Source organism: Macaca nemestrina, chromosome 9 (assembly GCF_043159975.1).
Source record: "Macaca nemestrina isolate mMacNem1 chromosome 9, mMacNem.hap1, whole genome shotgun sequence".
Lineage (NCBI taxonomy): Eukaryota > Metazoa > Chordata > Mammalia > Primates > Cercopithecidae > Macaca > Macaca nemestrina.
Window position 1 is genome coordinate 136,430,628 of NC_092133.1, and position 27,983 is coordinate 136,458,610.

General features: G+C 42.4%; 1 long non-coding RNA gene across 2 annotated transcripts; it reads left to right on the forward strand.

The window, feature by feature from the left end:
* Window positions 1-27,983, forward strand: LOC139356129 (uncharacterized). Of its 2 annotated transcripts, XR_011607526.1 has the most exons (5): window positions 1-286; window positions 2,447-2,640; window positions 4,089-4,193; window positions 4,512-4,641; window positions 25,557-27,983. It is a non-coding gene; the product is annotated as an uncharacterized lncRNA (long non-coding RNA). The 2 variants fall into 2 exon arrangements; XR_011607527.1 differs by lacking the exon at window positions 25,557-27,983 and having other exon boundaries at window positions 1-2,353; window positions 4,512-5,503.

Genomic DNA, 27,983 nt, shown 5'->3' on the forward strand with positions numbered 1-27,983 from the left:
AGGATCAGCATGACTTGTACTGTTTCTGGCTTACCCCGAGAGGTTGCTGTTCTCAGTGACTATCTAAGCTGAAGCACATGTAGGATTTGAAGAGACTGATTCAGGCTTTGTGAGTGGCTGCGACCACGCTCTATGTGTGTGTGTGTGGACACCGCCTAAGTGTGTTCATTTCAGCTGCAGCAAGAGTTGTGTTACAAGGATAGCATAGGCAGCCCTGCGTATTTCAAGAGTGATGCATGAAGTGTGAAACAGATCTTTAACGCTGTGTGAAGCAGGCTCTTTTAAGGTCAACCAGACTGTTTCTGGGGAAAAAGAAACTATTGCCTAACCTTTCAGGTCATGGAGACCTAAGTTTTTGTATCTTTCTCACAGTTTTACAGTTTTAGCACCTACATTTAGGTCTTTGATCCCTTTTGTGTTCATTTTTATGGATAGTGAGAAGTAGGGGTTCAAATCCATTTTTTTTTTTTTTGCATCTAGATATTCAGTTGTCCCAGAATCATTTGTTGAAAAAGCTCTTCTTTCCCCCATTGAATTGTCTTAGCACATTTTTCAGACATTACCCAACCACAAATGTAAGGATTTATTTTTGGACACTCAGTTCTATTTAACCGATCTAAATCTCTATCCTTATGGAAGTACCACTCTGTCTTGATTATTGTAGCTTTGTAGCAAGTTTTAAAATTGGGAAGTGTGAGTCTTCCCACTTTGTTCTTCTTCTTTCAAAGTTGTTTTAGTTATTTTGGGCCCTTTGCATTTCTATGTGAATTTTGGGATCAGCTTGTCCGTTTTTGCAAAAAGGGGGAACAAAAGGGCAGTTGGGATCTTAATAAAGATTGTGTTGAAGACTTAGGGAATATTGCCATCATCACAGTATTAATTCTTCTGGTCCATGAATGCAGGATTTCTTTCCACTTATTTAGGTCATCTTTAATATATCTGAACACTGTTCTGCAGTTTTTAGTGCACAGTTTTATATTTCTTTTGTTAAATTATCCTAAGTATATTTTATGCTACTGTAAATGGAATTGTTTTCTTATTTTAATTTTCAGATGAAAATAAGAAAATGATCGGTCATCATCTTCAGTCATCATCTTGGATAGTGGGATTATGCTTGACTTTCCTAAGTTTTCTTTTTAAATCTGCATTCTTCTTCTTTTTTCTTTTTTCTTTTGAGATGGAGTCTTACCCTGTCGCCCAGACTGGAGTTCATTGCTAGTGTATAGAAATACAGTTGATTTTTGTATATTGATTTTGTACCCTATGACCTTGCTAAATTCATTTGTTAGCTTTCTGTGGATTCTTCAGGATTTTCTGTATTCAAGTTCATGTCACCTGTGAATAGATTATTTTACTTCCTTTCCAATCTGGATGCCTTTTCTTTCTTTTCCTTGCCTAATTACCCTGGCCAAACCCTCCAATGTAAGGAGAAGTCATGAGAGCAGATATCCTCATCTGGTTCCTGATGTTAGGGGGAAGTATTTCATCTTTTACCTTTAACGATGTTAGTTGTGAGTTTTTGCTTGATGCCTTTAACTGTATCAGGTTGTGGAAATTCCCTTGTATCCCCAGTGTGTTGAGTGTTTTTATCATGAAAGGGTGTTGGATTTTGTCAAATGCTTTTTTCTGCATCTCTTGAAATGGTCATGTGGTTTTTGTCCTTTATTAATATACAGATAGGTGTATTACCTTGATTAATTTTCATATTCAAACCAGCCTAGCGTTCCTCCTGAGAACTTCCATGTCTCATGTACAACTTTCATTTTACAATAACCCCCTCTTGCTGTTGGGGCCACACCACCTTACGACTTGCCCAGTTCAGGATAGCAATTCTGACTGCATAATCGCTTGATATGTCTTGACCAGATGCTTGGTTTTGACCAGAGCTCAGTGGCACACCTGGGGTGCTTTGTGAATGATGTGTGGTTCTTTGTGGGAGCTTGCATGGCCTTGTTGTAGAACTCTAAGGGTTTTCATAGTGACTCTCCTATAGGGGCTTGTCAGAAAGTCCATATGGTTCCTTTTTCTACCACAGATAACTCTAGGACTGTGAGAGCTGCTAGGTATAGGGGGGCAGGCATCGGGCTGTTTGTACGGCAGCCTGGACTTGCTACAGAATCCATTAACTAACTGCTCACCCCAGTCAGAGCCATCAGCCTTTTGTGTCTCTAGATACATAGATTCAAGCAGTATGACAAGCGTGGAATATGCTGCTTTCCACAGACCTGTCAAGCATTGCGCTTTGTTTTAATTGTACAATGTACAAAATGCAGTATCTTGATCTTCATTTTCGAGAGGATGCTGTAGTATGCCTCAGACCACTGGATTTCTAAAAACTCCCCAAATGAAGCAGGTACCTGAGTCTTTTAAGGGTTTGTCTCACATTTCCTGTAATGTAAGTTTCTCACTAAAGGACTCAGATCACTTACCACTGCTTTCTCATTAGGTCCAATTAGCATAGTGTCACCAATCTATGGATCCATGCGATTGATTATCTGTGGAATGTCCGGATGGTCCAGGACCCTTCAGATTATATTACAATGGAGAACAAGAAAATTAACCAAAACCTGGGCAAGACTGCAAATGTGTGCTACTATCCATCCCATATGAATGTGAACTTTGGATTCCCTTTATTGATGGGTATGAAAAGGAGTATGTTGGTCATATGTATAGCTGTGTACCACATGCCCAGGACTGTGTAATCTGCTCTAATAAACATACCACATCTGGCATAGCAGCTACCATTGAAGTTACAACCTGGTTAAGTTTGTGGGGATAACCCACTGACAGCTCCCTTTATCCATCTGGCTTTTGCAGAGGTCTGACTGGTGGATTAGACGGGAATGTGTTAGAAACCACTGATGTTGCACCATCCCCCTCCCCGCATCTTGACGATGGCACTAATCCATGCCATTCCCCCGGGACATGTTTGGATTCTAGGAGTGCTGGTCATGCACCCTTAGTATTCTCCTTCTCATCTAAAAATATACCCCCTGAGAATCTGAGCAGAACCAGGCATTCTGTCTCCCATGATAGAAGCTGCAGTCACTTTCCCCTTTTCCTTTTCATAGAGATCACGTGTGATTTTGACAGCACGTTGCCTTTTTAAATAGCACCAGCTTCGGTCATCATCTCAGATAGTGGGATCATGCTTGACTTTCCTTTAAGTTTTCTTTTAAAATCTGCATTTTTTTTTTTTGAGATAGAGTCTTGCTCTGTTGCCCAGGCTGGCATGCAATGGCACGATCTCGGCTCACTGTAACCTCCGCCTCCTAGATTCAAGTGATTCTCCTGCCTCAGCCTCCTGAGTAGCTGGAATTACAGGCACCCACCGTGCCTGGATAATCTTTGTGTTTTTAGTGGAGATGAGTTTCACCATGTTGGCCCAGACTGGTCTCGAACTTCTGACCTCAGGTGATACACCTGCCTTGGCCTCCCAAAGTGTTGGAATGACAGGCGTGAACCACCACGCCCACCCTAAATCTGCATTCTCAATATACTGAACACACCTAGCCAGGTTCAATATTGGCTTTATTATTTTGATGACATAGCCCCATTCTGGGAAGTTTCTTGTTATTTCAACCTCATCCCAGTGGTTCTTTAATGGTCAGAAAATATGATAAGATAAAAATATGAAAAACATCATAAAATAAAAACTCATTTGTTCTATGTAAGTAATACATTTAAAATCTGTATTAAAAAAAATTCTGTATTAAGGCAATAAACATGTGTGTGTTGGGCTATGCCAGGCCTGCCACATACCTGATGACATAGTGTTGACTAGGCACCTGTGGCATAGTCAGGACTTGCCTGATGGCAGTGCCCTTTGGATTCTATCTCCTAAGCCTTTGCCCTGATTGTTTGCCCAAGTGGTGGTAAAATTAAGTGAAAGCAACATGAATTTGTCTAGGCTTTCTTCTTGCCAGTCTTCAAAACCTGGACCAGTCTTTATTGGACTGGCTTAGCTCAATAGAAAAAGATTCTCGACTTCACAGATAGAAATGGAAATTTAAAAAAAAATGAGATACCTATTTATGCCCATCAGACTGGCAATAATTTAAAAGTCTGTTAATACCTACTGTTGTCAGGGAATTAGGAGAACACTTATATGCTACTGCTTTTCAGAGAGCAATTGAAACACCTATTCAAGTTAGAGACCTACATACCCTGCAAACTGAGTGCTCCATTCCCAGGTGCATGTTCTAGCTAAATCTTCACATTTAGACCAGACAATATGTACAAGAATTTTTATAGCAGCAGGACTTTTTTTTTTTTTTTTTTTGAATAATGATAAATTGGAGAAAAAAAAAAACACAAAAAAAACACCTTGGAAATCTGTTAACCTGTTCGTGTAAGAAAGTGAATTAACTATAACTACATGTATCAATATGGAAAGGCCTCAAAATCATAATGTTGGATAAAAAAAGAAAGACTCAGAGAACTTTATTCCTTCCCTGTAACAACTTGCCACACATTTGGTGGCTTAAAATAACAAATTTATTCTCTCACAGTTCTGGAGGCCGGAGTCGGAAATCACTTTTACTGGGCACACACGGAGGTGCTCGAAGGGCTGCCCATGCCAGAGGCTCTTGGGGAGAATCTCTTCCTTGTCTGTTCCAGCTCTGCCTCCTCCTCTGCTGTGTGAGTAAAACCTCCCTCTGTCTCTTTGATAAGGATAAGGTGTATTTAGTGTCTAGTAGGACAATTCAGGAAATTCTTCCCATCTCAAGATCCCTAACTTGATCCCTTCTGCAAAGACCTGCTTCGCTCCCATCTGCAAAGACCATGTCTAGGTTCCAGGGATAAACTCTGATACCTGTGGGTGGCTGTTATTCAGTTACTGACAGTGTGACATGATGAAAATGAAGTGTTAAAACATGGACTGCAATATTGTTTATTCCAGTAAATGGTGAGTGGTCCATCGTTCTCCAAGCCCTTTCTCTTCTTCTTCTCATGCTCTCTGGCATCTGGGAGAGTCCATGTGGCCTGGGTTAGGCTAACACATACCGGCAGAAGTGATGCGTGCAACTTCCGACAACCTAGGTGCACCTGTCTCGCCCTCCCTGGGAGCAGATCCATCCTCAAACCTGCAGACAAGGATAACGCCGTAGTGGGTACTGAGAAAAAAAAGAAAGAAGGAAACTAAAGGAATTTTGGAGCAGAAATACATTTCTATCTTATTCAAGCTGGTATATTTTGAGCTTCTGTTGCTACAACAGTTTCATCTTTATCCTAACGAATACCCATACATGTATTAGTAGAAATATAAAGGTGTCCAGGGAATAACGTCAGACTGAGGAGAATGGGGCTTGAGGGAAGACAGGTGGCAAGAGGATGTGTAAGTAATACGCAGTCATATCTGCAAAATGTTTTTGTTGTTAAGTTCAGTGGCAAACTAATGGATGTTCCTTATATTATTCCCTATGCTTTTTTCAATGTCTGATTTATTTTGCTTTAAAACTCTGTACTAATGGTGGATGAGAAAATAAATGTTATAGAAGGGATAAATGATAACAAATTATTTGGATAAATTGTCACAGATGAAAGGCTATTTGACTGCACTGAGCTTTTTCTGGAACACTACTTGCTTCATAGGATGATGATAATGAATCGTGTGTATTAGATTTTTCCCAGGGGATCAAGGGTGAGAATTTGCCCTGCGGGGAATAATGTGCTCTAAATCCATATATTTCCTACACTTTGAGATACAAAGACCTTCAGGCAAAGAAACACCTCTGACATCAAGATCAGGAAGTCACAGAGAGTACTTGGGTACACATTTAGAAGTTTCAAGGATTTTCTGTTCATTTATTAAAGCTTAACATTTGCTGTACAAGTTTGCAACAGGCCAAGGTTAAGTGAAGAATGAAAATAATGTTTAACTCCATTACAAACAAGGAGGCTTTTGATACAGACTTCATAATGTTCTTTGAGGGAACAAGCACATGAGGTTTGTACATTGAATGGATGTTCTAGATTGAGCAAAATATCCTCTACCCAGTCTCCTGCAGAGAGTGTGGGTGAAATAGAAATGTATTTCTGGATAGAAAGAGCAATGTATTGCGTACATTCTCAGGAAGTCTAGCTGAAGAAAACCTTAAGATTTCTGGTTGTTGCTATACCCTAGACACCAACATGAATGCTTAGCATAAAGGTAAAGTTACCTCAAGGCCCAAGATTAAAAATTCCATTGGGCATAACTCAGTGCTCTGAAAATCTAGATTTCTCTAATACCAGAGGGTAAGAGCCAAGGAGGAGCTCGTCCTGCCCATCCCTGCCTTCCTCTATCCCTGGCACTCACACTGCAGGTTTGCTCTACTCTTAAACAAAATCACCTATGTTTCAAAATTTTTATTTTAAGTTCTGGGGTACATGTGTAGGACATGCAGTTTTGTTACATAGGTAAACGTGTGTCATGGTGGTTTGCTGCACCCATCAACCCGTCACCTAGGTATTAAACTGCACATGCAATAGCTATTTGTCCTAATGCTCTCCCTCCTGCCAACCCCCACTCCCTGACAGGTCCCACTGTGTGATGTTCCCCTCCCTGTGTCCATGTGTTCTCATTGTTCAGCTCCCACTTATGAGTGAGAACACACGGTGTTTGGTTTTCTGTTCCTGCGTTAGTTTGCTGAAGGTGATGTCTTCCAGCTCCATCCATGTTCCTGCAAAGGACATGATCTCATTCTTTTTTATGGCTGCATAGTATTCCATGGTGTATTTGCATCACATTTTCTTTATCCAGTCTATCACTGATGGGCATTTGGGTTGGTTCCATGTCTTTGCTATTGTGAAGAGTGCTGCAATGAACATACGCCTATTTTGTTTTCAACCTGCATTATTTATAGTCTTGTTTTCAGCATTTTGGTAGGCAGTGCCTGATCTGCTCCTCTCCTCCCTTCTCTGAGTTGCCCTTTTCCTCAATTCTCTTTTACCAACCTTTCCTTTCGCCATCCCCTCTACTCTCCTTTTCTCTACACTTCCCCTGCTTTTTCTCTTGGCCTTGACTTCTGAATCCTATGACAATGCCGTGGAGAGTTTGGTAGAGAGAGGGGATCTACAAGTGGAAATGAGACACTGGAGAATAATCACAAGAAATGAAACAAATCTTCCGAACTCTCCCCAGCTGTGAGCCCCACACCATGGTTTCCACATGAGCATTCTCCCCACTTTCGGCTGCCTCCCTGACACGTTCCTTAGGAGACTTTTTCCAAGTCAAGGCTGCAGCTTCCAAAGTATTGAAGTACAAACCCAGCCCACTTCCAATAGATCATCCTCTACAGAAAATTGGTTTGTATCAGAATGTCCTTGGAATTCCTGTAATGCTTGTCTCCAGAGTCACTTAGCCAGCAATTTGGCTGTTTTTATTTTTTATTTTTCTGATACTCTGGTTGCATAAAGTTAAACAGGTCAAAATGTAATTTCTTTATATGAACAACATATTCTATACTCTGATGAATAACTTGGTTTTATGTGAGCACTTAATTCCCAGTCCAGTGCTAAGTGTGTATCTCAGTTTTAACTTCTAAGGCAAACAGTGCAAGCCATCATCTTTTGAGTGGAAAGGAGGAAAAATATTTTAATGAATTAGTTCTTGTTCGGGCGCAGTGGCTCACTCCTGTAATCCCAGCAGTTTTGGAGTCCGAGGCAGGAGGATCGCTTGAGCTCAGGAGTTAAAGATCAGTCTGGGAAACATGGTGAAACCCTGTCTCTACACAAAAATTTAAAAATTAGCCAGGGAGGGGGATTGATTGTGTGCATTTGCAGCTGAGCTGCAATGAGTCCCAGCTTCTCAGGAGGCTGAGGTGGGAAGATCGTTTGAGCCTGGGAGGGTGAGGCTGCAGTGACTTAGGATTCTGCTACTGCACTCCAGTCTGGGCAATAGAGTGAGACTCTCCAAAAAAAAAAAGAAAGAAAGAAAGAAAGAATAAATAATGAATAAGTTCTTGAAAAGAGAGATGTAGCTGGGCATGGTGGCTCACATGCTTGTAATCCCAGCACTTTGGGAGGATAACACGTGTGCATCACCTGAGGTCAGGCATGGTAGTGGGTGCCTGTAATCCCAGCTACTTGAGAGGCTGAGACAGGAGAATTGCTTGAACCCAGGAGGCTGAGGTTGCAGTGAGCTGAGATTGCACCACTGCACTCCAGCCTGGGTTACAAGAGCAGAACTCTGTCAAAAAGAAAGAAAGACGAAAGAGAGAGAGAGAGAGGAAGGAAGGAAGGAAGGGAGGGAGGGAGGGAGGGAGAGAGAGAGAGGGAGGGAGAGAGAGAGAGAGGGAGGGAGAGAGAGAGAGAGAGAGAGAGAAAGAAAGAAAAAGAAAGAAAGAAAGAAAGCATGAAAGAAAGAAAGAAAGAAAGAAAGAAGAGATGTGAAGAATATGTTTGAGAATTTCTCATACATTCACGTCTGAAGGGAATCATTTTATTCATCCCTCTTTCATGGATGAAGACATTGAGGCCCAGGGGTGGTAAAATTTGCCCAGAGTAGCCTGTGAGTCTGTGGGATGTTCTGCCCCCATCTGGAGAGGAGGAGACACGCATAGCCCTCCACCACAAGCGGGATTCCAGACACTGATCCTGCCTCCACCACCCCAGTCTTCCGTCTGTCCCTCCTAGCATGGCAGTAATGTCCCCTGGAAAAATTTCCGTGAAAATCCCCTAAACCCAGCTTGTCTAACCTGTGACCCACGGGCCACGAGCAGCCCAGGATGGCTTTGAGTGCAGCTGAACACAAATTTGTAAACTTTCCTAAAACATGAATTTTTGGGCATTTACTTTTTCTCATTGGCTTTCATTAGTGTTAGTGTATTTTGTGTGTGACCCTAGACAATTCTTCTTCTCCCAATATGGCCAGGGAAGCCAAAAGACTGGACACCCCCACCCTAACCCCACAAAGTACCGGGGCACCCATACTTGGTGCCTTCTCATGCCTGTGGCCCACGTGGTACTTCGGGGCTGTTTACTTGCCAGCCTTACACTCTGAACTGTGAATTCTTTGTGGACAGGAATTTTCTTTTTCTTGAATTGCATGATGCAGGGCTCCCCATAGGGCCTGGCACCTCACAGATGCTGACCATGTATTTGTTGAAGGCTTGGATCCAGGTTCTCTGACCTCCCAGAGCAGGGCCCTTGCCTTTATGCCAGGACCCTCTAAGACCTGACAGTGCCCTTTCATTAAAGACAGTGCTTTCTTTCTCCTGGGTGGTTCGCAGGCAAAGAGATTGGTTGTCTGTTTTAAAGCTCTAGCCTTACCTCAGTGGAGATAAAAACTCCACTGTGACTCTGCTGATGCTGTGAGCAGCTTAGAGAGTGTCAGAACCTCAGGCAGAGGGCTCGGGGCAGCTCAGTGTTACATGGTGTTCACATACTACATACTACATACTACATGCTACATATTCCATGCTACTACCAAGAGTCACTGCCTCCAGAAACTCTTGCTGAGATACTCAGATGTAACTTTTTCCGTTACTCTTTGTGGAGAAGCAGACCATAAATAACTTAAAAATGTTATTCTAGGCCAGGCATGGTAGTTCACGCCTGTAATGCCAGCACTTCGGGAGGCCAAGGCAGGCGGATCAACTGAGGTCAGGAATACGAGACCAGCCTGGACAACATGATGAAACCCCGTCTCTACTAAAGATACAAAATTACCCAGGAGTGGTGGTGGGCTCTTATAATCCCAGCTACCTGGGAGGCTGAGGCAGGAGAATCACTTGAACCTGGGAGGTGGAGGTTGCAGTGAGCTAAGACGGCACCGTTGCACTCCAGCCTGGGCAACAAGGGTGAAACTCTGTCTCAAAAAAAAAAAAATTATATGTATCTATATATGTATATAATTCTACTTGGTAGAACACTGGAAATCATCTGCTATTTTCTGGCATTTTATCTATGTCAGCTACTTATCCTAAATTGTGATGTCAATGGACTAATTTTTGATGAAATTTATTTATTTATTTTTTATGAGACAGAGTCTTGCTCTGTCGCTGAGGCTGGAGTGCAGTGGCGCGATCTCGGCTCACTGCAACCTCTGCCTCTCGGGTTCAAGCAATTCTCCTGTCTCAGCCTCCTGAGTAGCTGGGACTACAGGCATGTGCCACCACGCCCAACTAATTTTTGTGTTTTTAGTAGAGACAGGGTTTCACCATGTTGGCCAGGATGATCCAGATCTCTTGACCTTGTGATCTACCTGCCTCGGCCTCCCAAAGTGCTGGGATTACAGGAGTGAGCCACTGCGCCTGGCTGGTGAAATGTATTATTAAAGTGGCTTCTCCCTTATCCTTCCTAGTCTTTAAATGTCTCTGTGTAATATTTTACTGTGTTTAGGTTTCTCAAAACATTTTAGAACCTGAAAATTCCTCTGCAATTATCTAAGCTTCCTGTATGCAAGAGGAAACTGAGACACGGGACGCTTCAGGGTCGGCTGCGTCTCCGCCCACCGGCCTTGCCTGCCTGCTGCCTCTTGCCTCTGCTCTCCCCAGCACCCACACTGCTGCGATGTGTCACTTAGCCTGGGACTCTGCATTCTAATTATTGCAAATTAGTAATCCACACGGAATGCCACACCTAACTATATCAATGTTATCAATGTGTTCTACGTGTAATTATTAAGAACGTCTCTTTTTTCCTTCCTTCCTTCCCTCCTTCCTTCCTTCCTTCCTTCCTTCCTTCCTTCCTTCCTTCCTTCCTTCCTTCTTGCTTCCTCCCTTCCTCCCTTCTTCCGTCCCTTCCCTCCCCTCCCTCCCTCCCTTTCTTCTTTCCTTTTTGAGACTGGGTCTCTGTCTGTCACCCGGGCTGGAGTGCAATAGCGTGCTCATAACCCACTGTAACCTCGAGATCTTGGGCTCAAGTGATTCTCCTACCTTGGCCTCCTGAGTAGCTGGGACTACAGGTGTGCACCGCCATACTTGGCTAATATTTTTTACTTTGTGGTAGAGACAGAGTCTCACCATGTTGCCCAGTCTGTTCTTGAACTGCTGGGCTCAAGTGAGCCTCTCATCTCAGCCTCCTAAAGTGCTGGGTTTACAGGCATGAGACACCACACTTAGCCAGAATATATTGTTTTCTGACTGGCTTAGGTAAGAGAGTAATTACTTTTTTTGTTGTTTGTTTCTTCAGGGCTGTGGTACTGGGCTGCCTTTATTCCAAAAACAATAAAAAGGCAACTATGACGATACAGCAATTGATGGCTCATTCTCTTCAATTTAATCCACTGTGAATGAGTCTCCGCTATGTTCCAGGTGCTGTGATGGCTCCTTAGGGCTACAGAAGTGGCTGGAAGCGGATTTTATTGTTGACAAAGCGACTAATAAGCTCTCTTTGCCCTTCCCCATGGTACTACCATTCAGCTCATGCCATGAAGCTAATTTTTCCAAAACAAAATGGAAGATAGCACCTAAAAGTGGGAGGACATATTGTAGTAGAGGAAGGCCGGGCTGGGCACACCTATTGTCTCTGCCCACCCAGCCTGGAGGGGTGTTCACGGTTTGAAACACACCACAGTTGTGGAATACTGCCCTTGCAGCCGGTTCACTGAAGCTGAGTTTTCCCATTTGTCCTTGAAGTTAAAATTCAATGAAAGCATTCTCATTGTATCAGAGTCACATTTTCCATGGGGAGCAGCTCAGCCAGGTGATGTCTGACGTCACCAAATAACCAAAACGGGGACAATTGCATTTAGCTGGTCACAGAGATAGATCCCTAAGGTTATGTCAATACCACTCCAAGTTCTCAAAGCTCCCAAGAGGCAGGAATCTAAGCGCAATAAACCACCAAGACCTTGTCTGGACTTGCAGGAGAGAACTGAGGGGCTGCCTGAAGCTCTGTGTTCAGTGCCTCGGATGATCTTAGGATGGTGAGGGTCAGTGACACTGCGAGCCATGAGTCCTTTGACAGTGGGTCCGTGGCCTGCCCTGCTGAATGGCAGGCGTATGGCCACCTTCCTGAAGATCGCAAATTGGAAACGGGGCGAGTCTCCATGATAACATCTAGGTTACAGCATTGTAAAATGCCCCCAATTATCTTAACAAATGGAACTTGGTGGGAATGATTTACGAGGACATGATCTCATAGGGAAGAGAGAGATCCAGCAATAGGAACGAGCTATGCCTTGTCCTTGGGAAACCCCGCCCCGGTTCTGGGGTGTTAGGTTGCTATGGAATGGCAAGGTTTGATTGCTGTTGATATAAGGAAAGTCTGACCCAGGACTAAAGGAGTAAAGTAGAGAAAACGCAATAAGCAACCATCCCAGAAAACCGATGCTCATAAAAATGCTTGTTACTGGACACTGATTTTGGCTTCATATTGACTACAAGGGGACCTAAACCAGTCAGTAAAATGGTGCTAGCCGCTTTGTTGTTCCCTGCATTTATTTGATAAATATTTATTGAATGCATATGGTGTGAAGCGTTGTTCTAAACTCTGGCTATAACAAAGTAGAAAAAGGAAAATCCTGATCTCATTGAGTTTGCTAAATAAATATAAATTCATTTTGACCTTGGCCTGTTTTTATGTTAGTCTAGCAAGTGTTCCTGGGATGGAATGAAGTACAACATGGATATGGTATATCAGTTTATATCCTGCAGACTGATGGATTAGAGAACTTTCTAAAATATATCCAGAGTACCACTGAAAGCTACACATCTGTTTTTTGGTAAATGCAAATCAAGTTACAATACCATTTATACAACGTGATCTCATTTTGCTAAACTATATATACACAGAGGGGGGAAAAAGCACCAAAAGGCGGTACACTTAAATTTTTAAAACTGCCATGGGATAATGGGGACATTTTATTTTTCTCTTTGGGTTTGTCTCTGTTTTCCAAGTTTAATGTGCTGAACGGGCTTTGCTTCTAACCAGAAAACACTCTTTAAAGACTGTATTTTTTGCTCATTAATTAAGAAATGATATTTAGCATTTGTAAAAAATTTTGGAATTATTACTTATTCCTTGCCGGTTCCCTCAAATATTAGATAAGTAAGGTGACCCTGATTTGCTGGTTCATGCACTAGAACCATGAACAGAACTGGAACTTATAAACCTAAAAATATTAGGCTGCCCACATGATTCATTCAACTGCATTCTTCCCATAGGAGTGAAATGAATGCTAACTCCCTTCTCTTGCAAAGGCAGGGCACTGTGCAAGGGTTGGGGTTTCAGTCATTTATTCGGGAAGTGATCCTGACAAGTACAGTGAAGGGGTGGGATGGAAGGTGGGAAGGAAAGCAAGGAAGTGGGGATTTCCACTCTGAGCCACTGGGCGCAGTCCTGCTGTGGAGCAAACATGCAGAGAGTATCTGACAACCATCTCCCCACAGCAGGGAAGCTGAGATATTATATATCCACCAACCTCCATCCCTTGTTGGTTGGGGGTTGCTCCTAAAGGGATTAATTCCTTAGCATTTCCTGTGTGTCCCATGTGCAGGATAAACAATCTTCTATGGCCAGAGAGAGACCTATGGTATATAAGACTTTGACATCATAATAGAAATAGGCATCTATCCTAAGCCTCATTTATTAAAACAAACAAACAAACAAACAAAAAAAACACAGAGTGATGATTGCCTATCAGGTACATGAAACTGTGATCTGTGACCATGTTAAATGGAGAACCCTACCACAGGAAGAGACCCAGTCCTTGAGAAGGGCCTTCAGCCGCAGACTGAAGCTGCAGGAGACCTCTTAGGTGAACTAAAGGGACGTGAGTTAGAGACGCTGCTGTAACAAATACCTCTAAAGGCTGGGTGCGGTTGCTCACACATGTAATGCCAGCACTTTGGGAGGCCGAGGTGGGCCGATCCCTTGAGGTCAGGAGTTTGAGTCCAGTTGGCCAACATGGTGAAACCCCATCTCTACTAAAAATACCAAAATTAGCTGGGTGTGGTGATGGGCGCCTGTAATCCCAGCTACTCAGGAGGCTGAGGCAGGAGAATCACTTGAACCCGGGAGGCAGAGGTTGCAGTGAGCTGAGGTCGTGCCACTGCGCTCCAGCCTGGGTGACAGAGCGAGACTCTGTCTCAAAACAAAACAAACCTCTAAAGTTGCGGTTTCTTAACATCATAACATTTTCTTTTTTGCTCTTATAGACTGTTTTGCAGGTCACGCAATTTTGCAAGACAGCTCTTCCTCAAACTGTGTCTATGTTCTCCTATCTCAGGGCCCTCTGCTTCTTAGACAGCAGGGAAAAGAGGCTGTGGAAGGATTTGGGTTTAAGTAGTTTAAAGGATGAGGACACAGCGTGGGATATTGTGTGGCCCAGCCTGGTAGTGAGGATGCCACTTAGACACATATTCCATTTCCCAAAGCTTATTCATGAGTCTGCAACTAACTACACAGGAAGTCTGGCCTTCCCACATGCTCAGGGAGAGGAGAAGGAAGTTGGGGAGCCTGTAGCAGTACTCTGAGGGGCTCCCTGTTTCTTTGTCTGAATGCACAGAATATCTGGTACTTACTGGATACTATATTGTTTAGAAAATGAGTTTGAGGCCAGGTGTGGTGGCTCACGCCTGTAATCCCAGCACTCTGGGAGGCCGAGGCAGGCAGATCATGAGGTCAGGAGATCGAGACTATCCTGGCTAACACGGTGAAACCCCGTCTCTACTAAAAAATACAAAAAATTAGCTAGGCGTGGTGGTGGATGCCTGTAGTCTCAGCTACTTGGGACGCTGAGGCAGGAGAATCCCTTGAACTCAGAGGCAGAGGTTGCTGTGAGCCGAGATCGCACCACTGCACTCCAGCCTGGGCAACAGAGCGAGGCTCCATCTCAAAAAGTAAATAAATAAGTAAATAAATAAATAAATAAATAAAATAAAAATAAAAAGAGTTTGAGTTTTTTATGTAGCCGATTTCAGGTGCAAATGGTTCATATTGAGGCACATAGAAGAGACACCATGGTACACAGCAGCACATGCTTCTGGCTGAGAATCAGAACAACCGAGACCGAATTCTGACCTGCTCTCAACCGAGTATGTGATTTGGGACATGATAGCCTCTTGATCTGAAAAATAATAAAGTCTCTTTTGTTATCACAGTTAAGTGATGATTGTTAAATATTTTTAAAAGAATATATATTTTTACATGTGTATACGACATGCATGCCAGCGTAAGAAGCTACTCACATATTACAAGGCCAGGTGCGGTTAGACCTGGGACTAGGATGTGCACTTCTGAGCATTCTGTTGTCTTGTTGAACTCCTTTTTCCGTCTATCAATCTTTGCATTATCTTTCTCCTGCCTCGGAAAAGCAGTGCGTTAGTGCCGTGGATCTCTGACTGGCCAGGCAGGTGTGTGTCGTCAGGGGTGAGTGGGTGCTGGCAGCAGCTGTGGGTGAAATCCCATTCTAGGTAGACTGGCGTAAAAGAAAGAACACAGGTCTTGTTGTGAAACCCAAAGAAATCACAGCCCTGTAGTCAATCTTGTCTCACCCGCAGGCCATAAGCGTTGCTGAGTTCTACTGTTTCTAGGGCAAGAGGGGCTTTGGACTGTTTAGTAGACACCTGAGACCAGTAAAGTGCATACCAACTAGAAGACTGCATTTTCTAGCTAACAAACAGAGCACGGGGCCAAAGAACAGGGAAGTCTTGTTTCAGCAAGGTCTGCACAGTCAAAGAAGTAGAGCGAAGGACCATGATTTCGGGAAACTCAGCTGAAAGCATCGGAGATTATTACAGAAACAGCTTATCCATCCACAGCCTTATTTATTTCAGAAAAAAAGACTGGATGATGGTTTCCTATTGGGTACATGAAACAATGGCCATGTTAAATGGTTTTGGTGACTTTTTTAATTCTTCATTTACGTATTCATTTTTCTGAGAATTACTGATTTACTGGTCACAGATCAGAATTTATGTCAGACATTGGGTCACCTCTCCTGGCTGCTTCTATCCGGTCAGAGGAAGCCTATTAGGTCCTGCCAGACCAAAAGAATGGCTGTCACGTGTTCACCTGGATTGTTCCGAGTAACTTGATAAAACAATGACCCATTGGACTCCTATCTCCAGAGACACTGTTTTCTGAATTAAAGCAATAATAGTGAAAACTAAGTTTCTGTCTTTTAGGCAATGCAAATGACCGAAATATGCAATGATTTCCCGTAACTAAACAAGAGGTCATGAGATCCAATGAGGAATAAAAAGCTGAGATAGATGTAGCACGTGCTAAGTGCTCTTCTAAACATTTCACATACATTAACTCATTATGTCTCCCAACTGCACTATAGGGTAAGTACTATTATCGTTTCCATTGCATAGAAATGGAAATAGGTGAGACCAGGTAATTTTCCTGGAGAAACTACTTAATCTTCCTATATTAATAAATTGCCATTTCATGTTATTGCATTGAAAAGAGCACTACCTAAAAGGGAATGATAATTTTTTTTTCACCAAAGCATTGAAAAGTTTGGAGTAATGAAATTTGATCAAAAGTATACAGAGACTCTAGTCAGATCACACTGGTTGATATACAGGAAGACTTTTTGTTTACTCTTTTAATCGACAAATACAATAATTATCTACCCTGTACTGGCGTCTGACATGCAAGGACGAATATGCTTCAAGGAGCTGTTAGGCAGTGGGGGAAAAAAAGATCTGTAAATGGACACTTAACGGCTGGGTGTGGTGGCTCACACACCTGTTACCCCTGCACCCTGCATTTTGGGAGGCTAGCGGGGAAGATGGCCTGAGCCCAGGAGTTTGAGACCAGCCTGGGCAACATAGCAAGACTTCATCTCTATTATTTGTTTACCATGAAATAGAATAAAAGCTACAAATAGGCCGGGCGCGGTGGCTCAAGCCTGTAATCCCAGCACTTTGGGAGGCCGAGACGGGTGGATCACGAGGTCAGAAGGTCGAGACCATCCTGGCTAACACGGTGAAACCCCGTCTCTACTAAAAAATACAAAAAACTAGCCGGGCGAGGTGGCGGGCGCCTGTAGTCCCAGCTACTCGGGAGGCTGAGGCAGGAGAATGGCGTGAACCCGGGAGGCGGGGCTTGCAGTGAGCTGAGATCCGGCCACTGCACTCCAGCCTGGGCGACAGAGCAAGACTCTGTCTCAAAAAAAAAAAAAAAAAAAAAGCTACAAATAAAGTATGTGGAAGGTAGGGAAGGGCAAGGTGGAGGATTGATAGTAATAGCTGGCACTTATCACTTATTCTGGGTTAATCCTTTCAACCCTTACAAAGCCTCTATGATGCAGGTACTATGATTATCCCATCTTAAGACACAAGGAAACTGAGGTAGTGAGGGGTTCAATAGTAGGTCCAGGGCCCCCAGGAGAGGCAATCCACCGTGGTCCTGAGTGTCTCTTCCTCGTCCTGTGGGTGTGCATGTCCGATGGCCCATTTTCTGGGCTGTGTCTTGGGGTTGCAGCAAGCAACCTTGAAGGATGAGGTAGTGTTTTTCCCTGGACAAAGAGAAGGCTTTTTCTTTCACTTTAAAGAAATTTTATTTTTATAGATTTGGGGGTACATGTGCCGCTTTGTTACATGGATATATTATGTAATGCAAGGTTTGAGTTTCTAGAGTACTCATTACCCAAATAGTGAACATTGTACCCAATAGGTAATTTTTCAGCCCTCATCTCCCCTCCTGCCCTCCTCTCTTTTGGGATCCTCAACATCTATTATTTACCTCTGTGTACTCATGTGTACCTCTTGTGTAGCTCCCACTTATAAGTGATAACATTCAATATTTGATTTTCTGATTCTGAGTTATTTCACTGAGGACAATGGCCTTCAGCTCCAACCATATTGCTTTGAAAGACATGATCTTGTTCTTTTTTATGGCTGCATAGTATTCCATGGTGTATATGTACCACATTTTCCTTTTCTTAAAATTTTAAGTTCAAAGGTATATGTGCAGGTTTGTTACATAAGTAAACTTTTGTTATGGGAGTTTGCTGTACAGATTATTTCATTAAGTCTAGTATCCATTAGTTATTTTTCCTGATCCTCTCGCTCCTCCAGCCTTCCACCCTCCAATAGGCCCCAGTGTCTATTGTTATCCTCGTTGTGTCCATATGTTCTCATCTCTTGGCTCCTGCTTATAAGTGAGAATGTGCAGTATTTGATTTTCTGTTCCTGCATTAGTTTGCTGAGGATAATGACCTCCAGCTCCAGCTCCCTTTGCAGGGACATGATCTCATTATTCTTTATGGCTGCATAGTATTCCATGGTGTGAATTATACCACATTTTCTTTATCCAGTCTATTATTGATAGGCATTTATAATTCATCCATGGACTTAGATCGATTCCATATCTTTGCTGTTGTGAATAGTGCCGCAATACACATATGAGAGAAAGTGTCTTTTTGATATAATGATTTCTTTTCCTTTGGGTAGCTACCCAGCAGTGAGATTGCCAGGTTGAACGGCAGTTCTGTTTTTAGTTCTTTGAGGAATCTCCACCCTGTTTTCCACAGAGGTTGTACTAATTTGCATTCCCACCAACAGTGTATGAGTGTTCCCCTTTCTCCACAGGGAAGGCTTTTTATTCCACTTCTTATAAAAGGGATGATTTCCCAAGCTCAAGCTCAGGGTTCCTCTCCTGTCAGGTGACTGGCCTTGCATGCAGGCATCCACGAGGAGCCGTCTGCATCACCACCCTAAGACTTGGGGGCACAGGGAATCAGCAACCATGTAGCTCTGTCTACTGCTCTGGTCGTGATTCACAAAGTCCTTTGTCTCTGACCCAGGAGTTCCATGACTTCTGCCAGCACCTGTGAAACAGCAACAGCGAACTAGATAGCTTGGATGTGACATAAAACCTCAAACTCTGCACAGTTCCCATTTCTATGCAATGGGAACGATAATAGTACCTACCCTATAGCGCGGTTGGGAGAAATAATGAGTTAATGTATGTGAAATGTTTAGCACGTGCTACATCTATCTCAGCTTTTTATTCCTCATTGGATCTCATGACCTCTTGTTTAGTTACGGGAAATCATTGCATATTTCGGTCATTTGCATTGCCTAAAAGACAGAAACTTAGTTTTCACTATTACTGCTTTAACTCTGCATATAGCTAGTAAGTGGTGGAACCTGACTTTGAACCTGGACAGTTTGGCTTAGAAACCCACCATCTTTAACACTACTAATAAGGCATCAAAGATAGGCAACTAACTTCCTGGCAGAGTAAAGTCAGATTTTTAAAGACAATGAGGTGTTTGGAGGGAATTTTGAAGCGTGAATGGGGATTTAACAGAAGAATAAGGGAGAAAGGAAGTTCCAGGTACAGGCAGCGAGGTATACCAAGGCTGGAAGAAGCACCCAGATGTTCTGGACACTACAAGAAGGGAGTCGTAAGACTGCAGTGCCTGGTAGAATTTTGCTGGGGACTGGGGTGAGAGATGAGGCTGGAGAGACGGGCAGAGGCCAGAATAATATGGGTATGTGTGCCCACTTAGCTTGTAGAATGACTTAAAACTTATAGGCAAGTGGCTCGGTGCAGTGGCTCACGCCTGTAATCTCAGCACTTTGGGAGGCCGAGATGGGTGAATCACTTGAGGCCAGGAGTTCAAGACCAGCCAGGCCAACATGATGAAATCCCATCTCTACTAAAACTACAAAGATTAGCCAGATGTGGTGGCAGGCGCCTGTAATCCCAGCTACTCGAGAAGCTGAGGCAGGAGAAGCGCTTGAACCCAAAAGGCACAGATTGGGTTCAAGCGATTCTCCAGGCTGGGCGACAGAGTGAGACTCTGTCTCATGAAAAACAAACAAACAAAATTGTAGGCAAGAAAGTGACACTATCAGATTTGTGTTTTTGCAAGATCCCTTGGGAATGTTGTGCAAGACGGATTGGAGAAGTCAGGGAGATCAAGTTAGAAGCAATTGAAGTGATCAAGTAAGATGTAATGAGGGCCTGAACTTTGTAGCGTGTACAGTTTAAGTGCTGATATTTTAATGTAATGCATAATGATAGCAGTAATTAGCTTGCAATTACTCCAGCCAGAGATGCTGTATTTTTAATTCCCAAGTCTTGATCTTTTTACTTTATACGAGAAATAGGAGAAGGTCAACTGAGTAAAGTGATGGTATTTCTTTCAATTTAGACAGGAGAGACTAATGAGGAGAAGCTGGGTCTCTGCCACCCTAAGACTGAGGTAAGCACACATAACACTAAGACAGAGACTCTCTCTTTCTTCATTATGGCAAAGAAGAATGGAAAATGCTAATAGGAATTCCCATCCAAAACAGAGATTCTCGATCCTTTCTGAGCTCACCCCTCTTGGGCAGAGTATCATATCCCATAAGCACACATAAGTTGCTTTTTCTTCTTCTCTTTTTTTTTTTTTTTTTGAGACAGAGTTTCGCTTTTTCGCTTTTGTTGCCCAGGCTGGAGTGCAATGGCGCAATCTTGGCTCACTGCAGCCTCCACCTCCAGGGTTTAAGAAATTCTCCTGCCTCAGCCTCCCGAGTAGCTGGGATTACAGGTGTGTGCTACCACACCCGGATAATTTTTTCTATGTTTAATAGAGACAGGGTTTCTCCATGTTGGTCAGGCTGGTCTTGAACTCCTGACCTCAGGTGATCCGCCCGCCTCGGCCTCCCAGAGTGCTGGGATTACAGGCGTTCTTCTTCTCCTTTTTAAGGAAAAACTCTACTAACAACAAGGATCATCATGGACACAAGCTTAGGGGTATTGACAATGGTGTTGAGGATGGCGACTTTATCCGCTTTTGTTAGGAGATGCAGACATCTATTCTTGGTTCCCAGTGTTCACAGTCTTTAAGTGTAGTTACTGGAAATTGCAGTTTAAAGTATTGTTGGTGAAGATATGCTTCAATACACATGGTAGGCTTAGCAAAACAATCCACAATAAATAAAATTAATGATAATGAAACTAAACAAATTGTGATTTGTTAAAAAGCAATGATAGCAGCCACTGGAAAATTTAACTTGGGCAGGATACCCTAAATCGCCTAACATCCATTAACTCTTCCTCTTTCTTAAAAGAGCCCAGAGTTTATTGAGAAATATATTCTCCTCTATACAACCAAGCCTCTTAGGAGAGGCTAGCCTATCCCTAGTTCCAGGAGGTAGATTCTAGTTTGTCTGAATAACCCAATTTTTCTTGATGGTAACTGGCTTAGGAACGGGCAGGTGACAAAAGCTCTTCTGAATATTGCAGTGTCTAAACGTAATGCCTGGAAGTGCCTTATCTATCTTGCAAACTTGAGAGGCGCCAGCCTTAGGATAAAGCTGGTGTAGAGAGGAGAAAGGGCCAAGAGAGACCCAGAGAAACAGAGCTACCGTAACCTTGGACTTAAGTATTGTGTATGTGAAAGGAAGGTTTAAAAGCTGAAGGATGGATGCCCATCTTTAGACTAGCTCTTGGCAGAGGGTAGAGTCTAAAAAACATTTAAAAAAGCATTGCCCTGGGGCCAGGCACAGTGACTCACACCTGTAATCCCAGCACTTTGGGAGGCTGAGGTGAGTGGATCACCTGAGGTCAGGACTTCAAGACCAGCCTGGCCAACATGGTGAAACACTGTCTCTAATAAAACTACAAAAATTAGCCAGGTGTGGTGGTGGGTGCCTGTTATCCCAACTACTCAGGAGGCTGATGCAGAAGAATCACTTGAACCTGGGAAGTGGAGGTTGCAGTGAGCCGAGATTGCGTCACTGCACTCCATCCTGGGTGACAGAGTGAAACTCTGTCTCAAAAAAAAAAAAAAAAAAAGCATTGCCCTGAAAATAACTGGTGACACCCCACCCCTACAGAGTGGCTGGTGGGCAGTGTTTCCTATAGTAAGTATTCCCAGTAATAGCTACACTGCTATTTGTTGAACACAAGCTATAGAAAAAACACACTGCTAAATGATGACGACCAGGGGACAGGTTATTATAATTACGGCAATTTAGAAAAGATTCTCATAAACTTACCTTGGCTTAAAATGCAGGAAACAGTGAAAAGCCCTTTACTGGCCTTTTCTCAATTGCTCTATGTTGACTTTCACCCAGGACACCTGTCTACATTCTACATTAAACATTCGGACTATCTCATCAAAGCCAACAATCTGTTCTCCTTGAATTTTTATCAACCAGTGGGTGATATTCCATTCTTTCTTTGCATTATCACTGGAGAGAATTTGTGAAAATTTACATAATTTGAATTGGAAGACAGCTAGTCCTCATGTGCAATGAGGAAACAGTTGCCTGGAGGTCTGGGACCCTGGGAAGCCATCCAGTGCTCTTTTCCTCTGTTAAACTGTCTTCTTCTCTCTTTTTAACATTAAATGTCTGTGAAATGTCCCAAAATCTTAGGTGAGAAGCCATCCTGTCTAAAGGAATTATATTGTCAGTTCTTTCTGTTTGCGAGGCCTAGAGACTTTATCTTATTTCAGGTGATGACTCATCATTTAAAAGGAAAAGAACAGAAAATAGAGGAATCAAGAAAGTATATCAGCAACTAAGCAGCCACTACTCAAGAGAAGAAAGAACAATGGCTTCTTATCAGTCAGGACACAGCACCAGCATTAACGATCCATCAGGAACTCCGGGGACCAGACATCATTTGTGCCCTCAGAATTGGACATCTGTCACTCCCTATGTATGATTGCCACACTGTGACTTTGTTTCTTTTATATCTGGTTTGCCCATCTGCTGCCTCTGAAAGAAGGTTTCACTATGCAGAAGTTCCCAGTAGTTCCCCCTTATCTGTGGGGGATACATTCCGAGACCCCCAGTGGATGCCTGAGACTACAGATAGTACTGAACCCTACATACATTCTGTTTTTTTTTTTTTTTAAATCTGATAACCAAGACAGTTACTTTGTGACTAGCAGGCAGGTATCATAGACTGTGAATATGCTAGACAAAAGGATGACTCACATCCCAGGCGGGAAGCAGCAGGACAGTGTGGGATTTCATCCTACTACTCAGAACAGCACACAATTTGAATTCTATGAATTGTTTATTTCTGGAATTTTCCATTTTATATTTTCAGACTGCAGTGATTGTGGGTAATTGACACCTTGGAAAGCAAAACCGTGGATGAAGGGAGACTACTGTATATAGAATTCTAGGTTGATAGTGGTTTTTTCTCTTAGCACTTTAAAGTTATCATTTCATTGTCTTCTGACTTGCATCATTTCTGATGGAAAGTCAGTTGTCAGTTTCATTCTTGACACCATATTGTTTGATTGTTTTTACTCTTTTTTTAAACTCTGACTTAATTAGATAATTTCCATTGACCTGTGTTTAGGTTTGCTAATGCTTTCTTTCGAAAATTCAAACTGCTATTAATGTCATCCAGTGACTGTTTTATCACAGACATTGCATTTTATCATCCTAGAATTTCCATTTTGTCTTGTTTTTTAGAGTTCCTTTTTCTCTTCTGATATACCCCTATCTCTTACTCATTAGATCCACATTTTCCTATAAATTGGTTTAAAATGTATATGATAATTGCTTAAATATTCTTGCTGCTAGTTCCAATAACTGGGTTTAACTACGGACCTGTTTCTATTGACTATGTGTTCTTTTGGTTATTGGTGAGTATGTCTTGTATCTCTGCACCCCTCATAATTTTTTTATAATATCTTTTAGATATTATCAATATTTGAGTAGATGAGCTGCTATTTTAGCTATTTTTTAACTTACTTTGGATTCCCAGTTACATGAGAGGCTGAGGTGGGAGGATCATTTGAGCCCAGAAGGTTGAAGCTACAGTGAGCTATGGTTGTGCCACTGCACTCCAGCCTGGGCAACAGAATGAGACCCTGTCCTCCAAAAAAAAAAAAAAAAAAGGTCAAGGACCATGTGATTTTCATAAATAAAAAGAGTAGGTTATTACTATGTTATGGAATAGGACATTTAGCACTGTTTATTACTCATTTGTATTCATGGCAGACCACGTCACATTCCCTTTGAATATTCTTGGAATCCAAGCATTATGGGAATACATGGGTCTTTGTAGTTTTGCGCTGCATCTTTGCCCTTTCTTCATTGACACCTTTTGTCAGTTTGAGGTGGCGGTGGCGATGTGAAAGTGATTGGCCTAATTTGTTTTTGCAATTGGGATACTCCTATATTGCAATCCATGCATCCAGGCTGCATTATCATGTCTAGCTCAGCTGATTTTTTCTCCTCCTTGCAAATCTCTGTCTAGGCCAATCTTTCCATGCCTAGGTGAGAAACTCTTGTCAGAAATGGAAGCTGTCCTGGCTTTCTCTTTGCCAATGAAGGACTTAGTTCATTAAATCTTCTTTCGACTCCTGATCTTTGTTAACCCCATGGGAAAGTATGAGTTTTATTTTCTCTTTGTCTTGACGTTACCATGGGAACAAAAGGCTGTCATGCCCTTATGAAGTGAAAGTCTGAACCAAACATTTAAACTAAAAAAAAACCACACACATAAAATCACTAGAAGAAAAATATGAAAGATTTTAAAAAATAATCTTAGAACAAAAAAAGTGATTTCAGAGCAATATGCAAGTCTCAGAAACTATAAAAAAATTAATCAACCTCTATCTTTTTCTCCCTTTCTCCCTCTTTCTGTATGTATATGTTATATATATATTTATCTTAAACTTGGCCAGCCATGGTGACTCACGCCTGTAATCCCAGCACTTTGGGAGGCCAAAGTGGGTGGATCACCTGAGGTTAAGAGTTTGAGACCAGCCTGGCCAACATGGTAAAAATACAAAAATTAGTTGGGCATGGTGACATGCACCTGTAATCCCAGCTACTCTGGAGGTTGAGGCAGGAGAATTGCTTGAACCCAGAAGGTGGAGGTTGCAGTGAGCCGAGATTGCACCACTGCACTCTAGCCTCAGTGAGAGAGTGAGACCTCATCTCAAAAAATAAATAAATAAATAAATAAATATATATCTTAAATTTGAATATGGTAAAATATAGTAAAGCCATATGACAAACTGAGAAAAATTTGCAATGCAAAAGATAAAGATTATCTTATAAAACCTATTAAGAGATTTTTATAAATAATAAAAAAGAAGGGACAAACGCAGGTAGGCAACATAAAAATCATTATATACAGAGTTCCAAGATGAAAAGATGTTCAGACATGCTGAACTGAGACATGGTTTTTTACCAATCACCTTGACAAAGTTAGGTGCTAGCAAGGGCATGAGAAACCAACACTCACATGCATGGTAGATGAGATTGTAAATTAGCACAGCATCCTTGCAAGTGTTTGTTTCGTGTTTAGAGTGTTATTTGGTGATAGCTAACAAAATTAGAAAATGAATACACCCTTTGATCCAGCAATTTCAGTTTTAGGAATTTATTCTGCAGATATGCTGAAAATGCGCATAAAATTGCATGTAAAAGCAAAGCCATTGCCACTCTGCTTGCCACAGCAAGAACAGTAACTGAAGATAACTTGAATATCCATAATGGAGGGCTGGTTAAAAATGTATAGCACATCATTTCAGTGGAGTACTCCAGAATTGGAAGGAAATGAATAGAGCTGTGTGTGCTGATACAGAGAGATTGTTGAGGTGTATCACCAGGCGTAAAAATCAAGACATAGAATAATATGGTTTCTATGTCCCTATTTGTATTGAAAAGCAGATCTATGTTGTGTGTCTGCAGGGACAGTATCTGGAAGATACACCAGGAACTTCTGAGGACAGGAACTAGGGCTCTGAGACAAATGGGGTTTGCTTTTCATTTTAAACTGTATTATTATTTGAATTTTTTAAAAAATCAAGGACTGGCCAGGTGCAATGGCTCATGCCTGTAATCTTAGCACTTTAGGAGGCAAAGGTGGGTGCACTTGAGCCCAGGAGTTTGAGACCAGCCTGGACAACATGGTAAGACTCTGTCTCTACAAAAAAAAAAAAATAAATAAATAATAATAATAATAATAATGGGCACGATGGTGTGCACCTGTGGTCCCAGTTACTCAAGAGGTTGAGATGGGAGGATCACTTGAGCCCAGGAGGTTGAGGCTACAGCGAACCAGGATTGTGCCACTGCGCTCCAGCCTGGATGAGAGAGTGAGACCCTGTCCTCCAAAAAAAAGTCAAGGACCATGTGATTTTCCTAAATAGAGGGAGTAGGTTATCACTATGTTATAGAATAGGACAGTTAGCAATGTTTATTACTCACTGACTTATATTCATGGCAGACCACATCACATTGCTTTTGAATATTCATATTGAGCCTGTTCCAAAGCATTTCACATAGGAAACCCAATGTGTGAATCAATGAGCAAATGAAGCTATGAATTTATTGACAGTATTTGTGAGATACGCAAGTGTGCAGGGTCTTCTGATAACCTCAGAATGCGATCCAGTTAGCAAACCTCATTCTTAAAGCTGGCCAGATGACGACTTATTTTGCTGAGGTCGGCAAAAAAGCTAAGAGTTGTGAAGCCTTTGAAAAAGTGTCAATGAACTTTTGCTTTCAGGTGGGGCTGAGCTGTTGTTCTAGAAGGAAAAAGGATGTCTTGTCCTGTGTGAACAGGAACAGCGCGTGGAAATCAAGGAGCATGGCCCAGGGAACCAAGCTTGTGGGCTGTTGTTTTTGCTTCCTCATTAATGAGCATGGGCCTTCAATGCGCTCCTTTCCCTTGCTGGGATTCATTTGTAAAATGTTGGCTGATGGCTAAGGGTGTTTATTCCTCTAAAATCACCTAATTAGAAGAGAAGAAAGGAAAGTACAAAACAAAATTAAATGTAAGCAGCACATTCCACATTTTAGACTTACTTAGATTCTTATGTTTCTACAATAATCCTAAATGCTAATTCACTTCCTCAGAGATGTCTAGCCCAGGATGGGCTTTGATCATCCGTGGAATTGCTGGTTCCGTAAGCTTTGGTTACTTTGATGACTGGAGGTCTCTATAAGCTCAGAGACATGCATTAAATACATGTTTCTGGTTTTCCCCACATGGCCCATGGATAGATAGGTGCCTGTATTTATTTGGTGCCAAATTTCATCTCATTCATTTAGTTGGAGAAATAGTTATCTGATGGGTTCACTGGTGTAATCATTTAGAACTCCTGAATTTTAGCAAGAAGCTATAAGAAAGTCCAAGTTCTTTTTCTGGTTCCCCAGTGAGTCTGGGGAAGGCCATGACATTGTCAGAAAAGCCTTTCCATATCTGTCTCCAAGGTTCCTGCACGGCACTGCTGAACGGCCAATTTGCTGCGAATACGCATCGATCGTCTGATGCACGGGACTCTGCACTGGGGACACCGTGAAGATGAACCGTGGTTCATTCCAGGGGTTAGCTGAGTTCTGAAACTGGAAAGTGAACGACCATTTATCAGTAGGTGAAACAGAACTGTGCTGGAACACAGCCAGCGGGAGTTCAATTAGGCAGAGACAAATCGAGGGGGAAAGGAAGGGATGGCATTCTGCATGGGGCTCAGGCACCATCTCCTTAGAAACGGCTGCTGCAAAGCCACCGCAGTAAATGCTCTGCTGAGTCTGTCCCCAGCCCCACCCGGTAGAGAAGCCACGGAGGGACAAAGCCAGGAAACCCAGGCAGCTCTCTCTGCCACAGAAAGTGAACTGGTAGCAGCAAGGCTGGTTTAAATACATCTTAGGACAGAAATAGGGAAGCTGCTTCTTGGGGAGCTGTTCTTGGCTTGTTTGTTTATTTGGCAAGAAATACAATGGAAAAAGCCTCGCCTATCAAACACAGAGGATGCTTTTATTAAGCCATCCTTCCTTTTCGTTGGATCAAATGGTTTTCAAAAATGGGATTTCTGATTCAACTAAATGATGTGGGGGAAACTTGGGAGCTTCCAACTAAGCTTATTTTTCTCTCGTCCTTTAAAATTCCCTCCCCCCACTTTTGGATGTTTTATAGTGTACCTAGTATAGTCATGCAATAGTGCATGGTCATTCTCTTTAAATAAATAATTATGAATTTAATGGTGAGCTTAGGCTTGATTATTTTTATTTTATTATTTTTTTACAGGTAGAGATATGAGGCAATAAAAATTTTTGGTGTGGTGGCTCAGGCCTGTAATCCCTGCACATTGGAAGGCTAAAGTAGGAGGATTG